We start from the raw sequence: 9,421 nt of genomic DNA, 5'->3' as shown, positions 1-9,421 counted from the left end.
CCTTTCTCTATTTAGAAGGAATTAACAGTCACTCATTTATTTAATTAGCTATCAGTTGTCACCGCATGACATTTTGTTGCAGCTGTATATGTTAGTATGAGCTGACATTTATTACAACGAATTAACGTCGCGCTCTCATATTTTCTTCTTTAATAAGTTACACCTTAAAGCAGCATGGGCGAGTCGCTTCACTGAGCCAACTTGATCAATACCGCGGCGGTAGCTCAATTGGTAGAGCATCGCAGGTGTAATGCGAAGACGTGGGATCGTTCCCAACCTGCGGTAAGCTGTTTTTTCACGCACTTTCATTTCCATTAATTTATCATTTCTTTAATTCAATCAGTGAGTGCAAGTAATTTTCCCTATGCTGTCCTTCGTGTCATTGTTTGCTGGCTTCATACGATACTTGTAAGGGAGAGTATTATTGCTCAAAGCTATTAAAACGACGTCTCTCGGGTTAGCATTAAAAAAAAACTGTTCGGGAGACAGATAACGTACAGGTCGAATGGAGTGGTCCTAGAACGAGAACGAGTGAGATCGCGAAGCCGAGTGTTGACTGCGTCACAGCGTTTGGCCACCGCCGGTTGACTCATCCTACAGCAGCTGAATGCGACAGAACACGTGAAACACGCATGCCACTTCTTTCATCGTATTGGCTCTATCCCATCGTTTATGTCCTTTTTATTATTTACGCTGATTTCCTGATTCAATTAGCGTTTGGAGACAAGACACGCTCTTGTCGCTTGCTCTTATTGCAACACGTTTAATAAAACGTCTGCAAAAAAATACATATCAGGTACTGAGGTCGATCGACAGCGTTACCTAAGGGTGGAAGATTGGGCAAGTTGATGCGGGATGATCTTGTCTTCTGTTCAGTGCAACTCAGGTTGAGTGCAAAGGAAAAGAGAAGAAGACAAGCAAGAAACGATGAGAGGCTGTGCGCTGAAACTACGTTTCATCTCTTCACAAAGTGCCTCGCCTGGCGAGTAACGCTGTTGGGTGGAACATTGATTCGGCATTTATTGTGAGGCTCTTCAAGACGGAGAACGCGGACAGACGGTATTGTACAGGATGGATTTTACATGCGTGAAAGACGCACATTGGTCTGTTCGAAAGCACACGCCTGCAGTGATGGCGAATGTCTAGGACTTTCCTATGTTAAACTAAATGTCACACATATATTGCTTATTTGGCTGAAGTACTACATAGCATAATAATTTTTTCTTAAGCACTGCATTTCATACACGCTATACGAAGTGTGTACTTGCTTTAAAGTGTGACTGAAGGAGTTTTGACATTTGAACTTACGTCATGCCTTTCAAGCAAGATACGACGTGGTTCCATTGAGACCTCGCTTTGAGAGGATAGTTCGTCATGACGAAATGGCCGAAAAAGACTTGGGTATATACTTTTCATGTTTCAGTCGGTATATATATATATGTAACTTGAAATCAAGCAACGGAAAACCAGCGAATTCGGTACATTATTGCATCAAATTTCCGCTGTTGCGATGACTGCGCAACCAAACATAATTTTGTCGAAAACTGCATCGCGCGTATGTTGGTGCCCAGTTACACCATGGCAATTTGACTCACTCAATACATTACATCAAAGTAATATACGTTGAGGGTAAAACTTGATATACAATACTTAAATGGCGGTATTTCTCTGCCGTTGCAAAACTCCCGTTCAGCAAACTACTTATATACAGCCCTACTGGGATGTCGAAACTTGTGCTATCCCAGGAGGTAAAACTTCTCTAAATACTTCAGTAAAACGGCGAGTTGGTCACTTATTACAGGCATAACTGCAGGGCCAAAAAACACACAAAAAAAAAAGAAAGGTACACTGAGAGACACGGACAATCGCTGCACTCACAACTGACTAGGTTGTGAGTGCATCGATTGTCCGTGTCTGTCAGTGTGTTCCTTTCTTTGGTGTGTGTTTTTGGCGCTGCTGTTATGCCTGCAATTTTCTGAATACAAGGTGCTAACGTAAAAAGGACTGCGGTGTGAACAAAGTATCAAGTTACCATGCCAGGAAGAACGCGTAACGGCGAAATGGCTCAGAGGGAGCTAAGCTACGATGGAGTTCAGTCCCAGATCGTTCCAGATTTACGTGCCCCTGATCGGGCACCTAAATTAAAGTACACGAGCGAATTTGCATCCCAACACCATCGGAATGTGGCCGCTGTGGTCTGGAAATGAACCTGCGACCTCGTGATTGGACGCATTAGACGCGACAGAGACTCCCTACGATATGGTCACCAAAAAGTCTTCATACGGGGTGATGCCCTGTTGCAACAAGCCTGAAATATACACCTATCTCTATAGGGTGCCCCAGCTAACTTTAGCCAAGCTGTTCGTGGCAAAAAAAAAGAAGATTTAAAAGTCAAGTTGCAAGATACTCAATAGTCAATGGTCTGACGAGTAAACACTTCAGGTATTAAAATCGTATCGTGGAACGTGTTTGTTAAATATATTTTCTTTTCGTTGAACAGCTTGGCTAACGTTAGCTGGGTCACCCTGCGTACTATAGGGTGAAACGCGGTGTTGCCAGTTCATGGCTTTTCATGTCTTCCGAGGTATCTCGTACTTTTCTTCTTTCCTAGCGAAAGCTCATCCCATTTTCTGATTTAAAGGTAACCTCGGCACTATTTTACCTTAAATAATGTTCACAACCATGCTGGTTCGTGCGTAGATCCCCCTGTGGTCAAAATTAATCCGGAGGCCCCACTACGGCATGCCCCATAATCAAATTCTGGTTTTAGGCCGTTAATTGCCAGAATTCATATTGGCCACTTTTCGCCAGGACCTGAAATGAGCTTGAAAGGGGTCAATCATTTAAGGGGCGAACTGCAGATCAATGCGGCGCCAAGACTCACGTATAACAGGCACAACGTGTAATGTAATGCATAAGGTATATCATGCCGCACGCAGTAGTTGCCTTTATAATTTTAATTGCCTTTATAATTTATAATTCGCAATGCATAACCGAGGTGTTTCATGACCTCGGTTATGAATCGCAACCTCACCTCTCTCTCTTTCTCACGCGCGTGTACACACACACACACACACACACACACACACACACACACACACACACACACACACGCACGCACGCACGCACACACACACACACACACACACACACACACACACACACACACACACACACACACACACACACACACACACACACACACACACACACACACACACACACACACACACACACGCGCGCGCGCGCGCGCGTGCGTGTAAAAAAGAACGCGCATACACACGCCAAGCGATTTGTCAAGTGTTCCAGAGGAGCGTTTTGCGCCGCAGCCATGTCATGCGGTAAATTTTATATCCGGCCAAACCGGTAATTCTTTTTAAAGGCTTGCGCTTGAAGCCTATTTTATAAAAAATAACAGACTGTTGTCTAAGCCGTCAATTGCAGTGCACGCATCAGGAAATAAATTTTTCAGCCTCCGTCTTTAGTGTACATGCGTCCATCGCGCGATATTACCGTATACTTCTTGTGCGCATGCGTTGGATTATGTATGCATACGTAAAACTCCTCCTGCTAATAAACAGTTGTATGTAGCGTTTGTGTTCGTCTCCCCTGCTCGTGTGCGCGCCCTTTTTTCTTCGCGCAAGTCCCTTTTAACATCAATACAAGACCAACCAACCCAACAGGTAGCCCCTCTGTACTACTATAAGCTGAACCACAAGCAAAATACTTCTCTAAAAGGCTTAGACCTTGGAATAATGAGTCGAGGGTGAGGGCTCTTGGGATGACACGTGCGTGGCGTGTTAGGGCACACAACTGCGTATACAAAAGAGTAAAGGAACGGGGAAAACAACAACGTCTGCACAAAAACCTATTCGTCCCGGTCAAGTTACAGTCTTTAGGTGGCGAAGAAACAAGAGAGGATGCAATTGCGTTGCGCACAGGGCAAAGACCTTTCACGCCCACGTGCACCTTCGCGAGGAATCCGAGCGTATAAGCAAGAGTGTGTCTTATATTGCTGGCGCTAATGAGCGCCTCTGGGACTGCGGACCACTGAAGCCGAGAAAGATTCTACGTCGCTGCCGATAGGAATCTCCAGGGAAGCTTAGTGCACGAACCTGAGATTGGGCTTTTTGCAGGTGCGCCTCAGCCAATATGAGAAAATTTCGTTAATGGAGAAACGTCCCTGGGTATCTTCTGTCGAGAAATTGTGCAATATGTAGCGCCTCTGCATGAAAATATAAATGTTAGCCCTGTAATTTGAAACTCCCTTTTACATCGGATCCCTTCCTTGCTTTATTCAAAAGTGCATCTGCAAATTGAGCTATTGCACAATGTACTTCGAAGACAACCTATCTTGAAACCAGCCTCCATATTATTTTATTTAAGGAATGTCTTGTTAAGAAAAGTAATTCCATATAAAGTATAATAACTGTACGTTAAATATATGCAGTATATAAATCCGCTTTAGGTGTAAAATCAAGCCACAAGGTGTCACTTATGGAATTCATTCGCACATGAGAGCGCCCTCTTCAATGGTTGTTATCCGCTCGACGTTTGTGCTTTGATATTTTGCCTCGTTCGGCTAAAAACAGTTATTATGAAGCACCAGTCAGACCATAGTAATAGTTTCTTCGGCCAACTGTTACCTGGCATGGAGGTTTGGTGTGCGTTGTTTTGTCGTTTTTTTTTTCACCGTAACATACAGCAACACGAATATGCGCACCAGTACACAAAAAAAAAGAAAGAAGCCTGGTTAGCTTTCAAAGCATCAAGATATATAAAATAGACACAAAATTATCAGGCGTGCACTGCCGATCGCTAAACGAACACATCTTATTGGTTTGGGCGACCGGCTATGCCTAATAAAAAGCTCTCCTCGTTTACAGGAGGCCACTTTTGTTTAGTTTCAAAGCAAGTAGCATTGCCTACTATGACAAGTTTTGTTTATTTAATTGGCTGAGGAGAGGCGAGGAGCGCAAAGCAAGGAGAGTGTTTCGGTGGAGCCGAGCAGGGACAGTGAATGCCGATGACCAGGTGAGGATAGTGGTGCCCCGGTCTCCGATCTACCCGCTTCCCATTGCTTAGCTTGCGTGGACTGCAAAGGGGCGCTAAAGGTACGTCCAGAACGGATGCTCGGGGGAGACTTTGCAGACAGATATCGTATACGCCCCTGAAAGGCTCCACAACGTTATGCTAACTTAAATTTTTTATTATACGGGAAGAAATCAATTCTCGCCGGCAGCTCCGAGTAGCCTGCGCCAGAGAAATCGATGGACAGCCACCTGCTATTCTTCTCGAAACGGGCCAGTCTCCGGCTATTCTAAAAAGAAATCCAGTTTCGATGGGCATATTAATGCATCTTTAGTACTTACACGTCACTTTGACGCCATGATTTTCCTCGGTTTTATGAAGGGGCATGACAGACAGGCAATGCACACTTGGCGAAATAACATTTTGATCAATCCTGCGGAAGGTTGACGGAGAAAAAAAGGCGTAGAATAGGAAATAAATGTTGCGGTTTCCATGACGTCTAGACCGATTATAGACCTATCAGCTTACTGTCCGTTGCCTACAAACTATTTACTAAGGTAATCGCAAATAGAATCAGGAACACCTTAGACTTCTGTCAAGCAAAGGACCAGGCAGGATTCCGTAAAGGCTACTCAACAATAGATCATATTCACACTATCAATCAGGTGAAAGAGAAATGTGGGGAATATAACCAACCCTTATATATAGCTTTCATTGATTACGAGAAAGCGTTTGATTCTGTCGAAACCTCAGCAGTCATAGAGGCATTATGGAATCAGGGTGCAGACGGGCCGTATGTAAAAATACTGAAAGATTTATATAGCGGCTCCACAGCCACCGTAGTCCTCCATAAAGCAAGCAACAAAATCCCAATAAAGAAAGGCGTCAGGCAGGGAGATACAATATCTCCAATGCTATTCACAGCGTGTTTACAGGAGGTATTCAGAGACCTGGATTGGGAAGAATTGGGGACGCTTCCAACAATGTTTACACCCTTAGGGCTTATGTTGTCCCCAAACAATTATCGTCATCTGCCTTGCTTGTGTTTCCTCTCTTGAAAATTCGGCGCTCGCTACTTTCCTGTCGAGAATACTGTGTCAAGCTGATAACGTGCAAGCCATTGGTGAATAGGAAGTACCGGGCTCGAAGCGTTAAAGAAATGAATATCGGGCAAGACAGATGAGAATTATTGTTTGGGGACAAAATACAACCCAAAGGGTGTAAACTTTTCTTAGAGTGCATACATATAGTGAGAGTCCGGTGAGGTGGGAGTGGCCCAAAAATTTTGGTCATTCGTGGAGGGCTAATGAAGAAAATGGACTAGAAAGACATTGGAATAGCTTTACATTTTAGTGCCCGTGTTCTCGTTACCCAAGTGCTGAAACAACTTTAAAGGAAGTTGTGGCGCTTATAAGAAAATGTTGAGTTAAAAAGAAAACTGGGAATCGCAGTGCCGGTTAGGGGAAAGTTTATTATTTCCGTCTATTTTTGTCACAATTGACAATCGAAGAAGCAAAATATCAAATGATATTTGAACGCCAAGTTCATAACAATCTAACTCGATAACAGTAGCACATATTTAATTATCTAAGGAGATGGTTTACACATAACCCAATGCAGATAAATATAGCGTTTACCCTTAGAAGAGGAAACACATAACTCCTGTAAGCGCGCTCTGCAAGAAATACCGCAATAGTGGTATTTTTGTAGCACACAAATTATGTTCACTTTGGATTTTTTAAAAGCTAGATTCCCTATATTTATGAATTTCAGTATATATTTTGGATTCAGATGAAGCAGTTTCAAACGTGGTGCTTCGTTTTTTTTCCTAAAAATTTTGTAGTTCTCATTAGGTAAAAAAGAAAAAAAAATCCTGAGAGCCTAAATAGAATATCTGCTCCTGACAATCAGTGTAATTTGATTATTTTGAAATGCAACAAGTCATACCAATAGAGCTGATGCATTCGTGCTGCCTACATGTATTTGAATAAGTACAGTGAGTAGTAATTTTTTTAAAAGGAGTTCTGAACCACCCCTCGGGCGCGGTGAAAATATTTGGCTGCGACTTAACTCATGTGAACCTGGTTATCACAAGCAAAAGCTGTGTTTGGCTTGGTTTTGGAAAGGCTACGCACACAGTGTTTCATTAATTTTTGGCCACGGTCTTTCACACACGCTACACACGCTGCCGAATGGGTTGTCTGTGAAGTCGCGGTGAAACCTGGCCGTCTATATCGAGCTTGCCGCCAGCCGAAGGGTGTGGTTTGTCAAATGTTCGCTGTGGGTGTCGTTGCTTGTATCCACGGCTTCGTCGCTTTCTCCTTGCTGTTCGTGTTGCTGAACGACGGCGGCGGTTGCAGTAGCTTCGATCGTGGCACATTTCCGCGCTTGATAAGCTTCTCTATAATGTGCTAATCTGGCCTCCTTTGCTCTGGTGTTTTAGCAGGCAACTTTGCCGTTGTTGAGATTTCGCAGCCTGCCGTCTAGCTGCATCTACTGGATGATTGGATTCAGCCTGTCGCATGCGCTCAAGCGCACGCATAGACGGCCCTGCCGGCGCGCCATCCATGGCGAGTCAGAGCGACCAAGCGCTCGCGAAGCAGGCATTAAACTCTTGCCCAGCCACGTGGTACCCAGCGGCGAGGCTCCGAGCGAGCGCAGCTGCGACGCGTCGCCACAGCAGAACACGTGGCGTGACGTCACACCGGTCACAGTTGCGCTCTAGCCGCTCAAGATCGTTCTGACGCGATCAATGACCTTGCAAGAAATGACGTAGTAGGGCTTTAACTCGTAGAGTCCGCGGCCGGATAGCATACGCGGCTGTGAAACACTCAGCCAAGTTTTGCAGTCGTGCGTGGCGCGTGGAGCTCGCAAGTGGAGCGCGAAGTAACCTTTCTTTCAAACGCTTTCCTTTCGACAAAACCCTGCTCGTCACTCTTTCTGGACGATTTATTTCGTAATACAGCCGATTCACATATGCGGCTGCTATTGGCCAATAGATGACATCAAGAAGGGTGTTCGGATCAGTACGCTTCTTTCTACTATTTGTGTGTATATTTACTGACGAAGTTTAATAAACAGGTTTAAGTAGGCGAACATTTAGTTTCGAATGTCGATAATGATTGCTTACTTCCGAAATAAACCTACGATCGTCCGCTGACGATCGGCCACTGCTGCCCTCGTAGGAACTAAATTTTGGGCAGACTCCTTATTGGTGTCGTCGCTCTAGGGTCTCAGTAATTTCGATTATTTTGGGCACTCAACTAGCCTCAAACCAGGTGAACCTTAAGGTCAGACCGCACGCACGCTTGCCAGCGTGCGCGAGCTCGTGCCTAAACGCCTTGGGAGACTTTGCTTCGTATTGACCTATTGCCAGAACTTAAAGAAAAACGCTAGTTGGATGTGGCTACTATCTGTCGGTCAAGCTGGCGCAGGACAAAGCCGGTCCGCACCACGCTGCATGGCCAGTCTGGAGCATACGAGCGCGAGCACATGTTCAAGCGCTGTCGTGTACAAAGCAAACGCTTCGCATATACGCACTACAGTCGCATGTAGCTGCGGTCCGCTACGTAGCGTAGACACCACGGCCATCGCGGGGAACCGCGACGAGTCCGCTGGCTGAGTGCACTACGGCTCGATGAGGACAACCGTGTCTGGTTTACGTTTGGCGCGCAGTACGTGCCAAAATCGTATGTAGTGGCGTCTACGTGAACATCGGAAATCAAATGAGCTGCGCGCCACGGTGACGCTCGGGATGCGGAGCGTTGTAGTCACACCTCGCTTCTCAGTAGCTTTCGCAGTGCATGGTAATGAAGACAGAGCGGAAGCACCGCGAAGTTGGGGGTTGATTACCAATAACTCCACATCTGTTGAATGCATTCAAGTACTTTTTGGGGCACAGTATTTCTGAAATAGCCTGTTTTAACTTGAAATGCACTTTTTCACCTTGATAAAAAGTGGTTCAGGGTCCCTTTAAAAACGATTCAGCCAAACATATAAACAGAAAAACCTCTTTCAATGAGGAAGAAATGAATGAATGAATGACTGACTTGCGGCAACACACCTGCGTAGTGATGAATAATTTCAAAGAGTGGAAGTCTAAACGACTGGGTGAGTTCGTTGATGTGGCTTGTATTCGGCCCTTCTGTGACATGGTCCGTACGTTCACGAATAAGGCTGACCTTGCCTGGCACAATAAATTGAGGGCGTGCGCAGATGATTATGATAGCTTGGCTTTGACAGCCTACAGAATAACTGAGGAAGTGCTCCGTCACGTGCAGCTGACTAGACCTTGGCTATACGTACATACGCCAAAGTGGTCGATAAAGCGCGAATTTACTGATCACGGGTAGAAAAACTTCCCGTAATTCGTACGCACCCGCAGCCAGTA

This window comes from Dermacentor variabilis, chromosome 2 (genome assembly GCF_050947875.1).
Source record: "Dermacentor variabilis isolate Ectoservices chromosome 2, ASM5094787v1, whole genome shotgun sequence".
In the NCBI taxonomy this organism is placed as follows: domain Eukaryota; kingdom Metazoa; phylum Arthropoda; class Arachnida; order Ixodida; family Ixodidae; genus Dermacentor; species Dermacentor variabilis.
The sequence above is the reverse complement of the archived record's forward strand: the minus strand, read 5'-3'. Positions refer to the sequence as shown.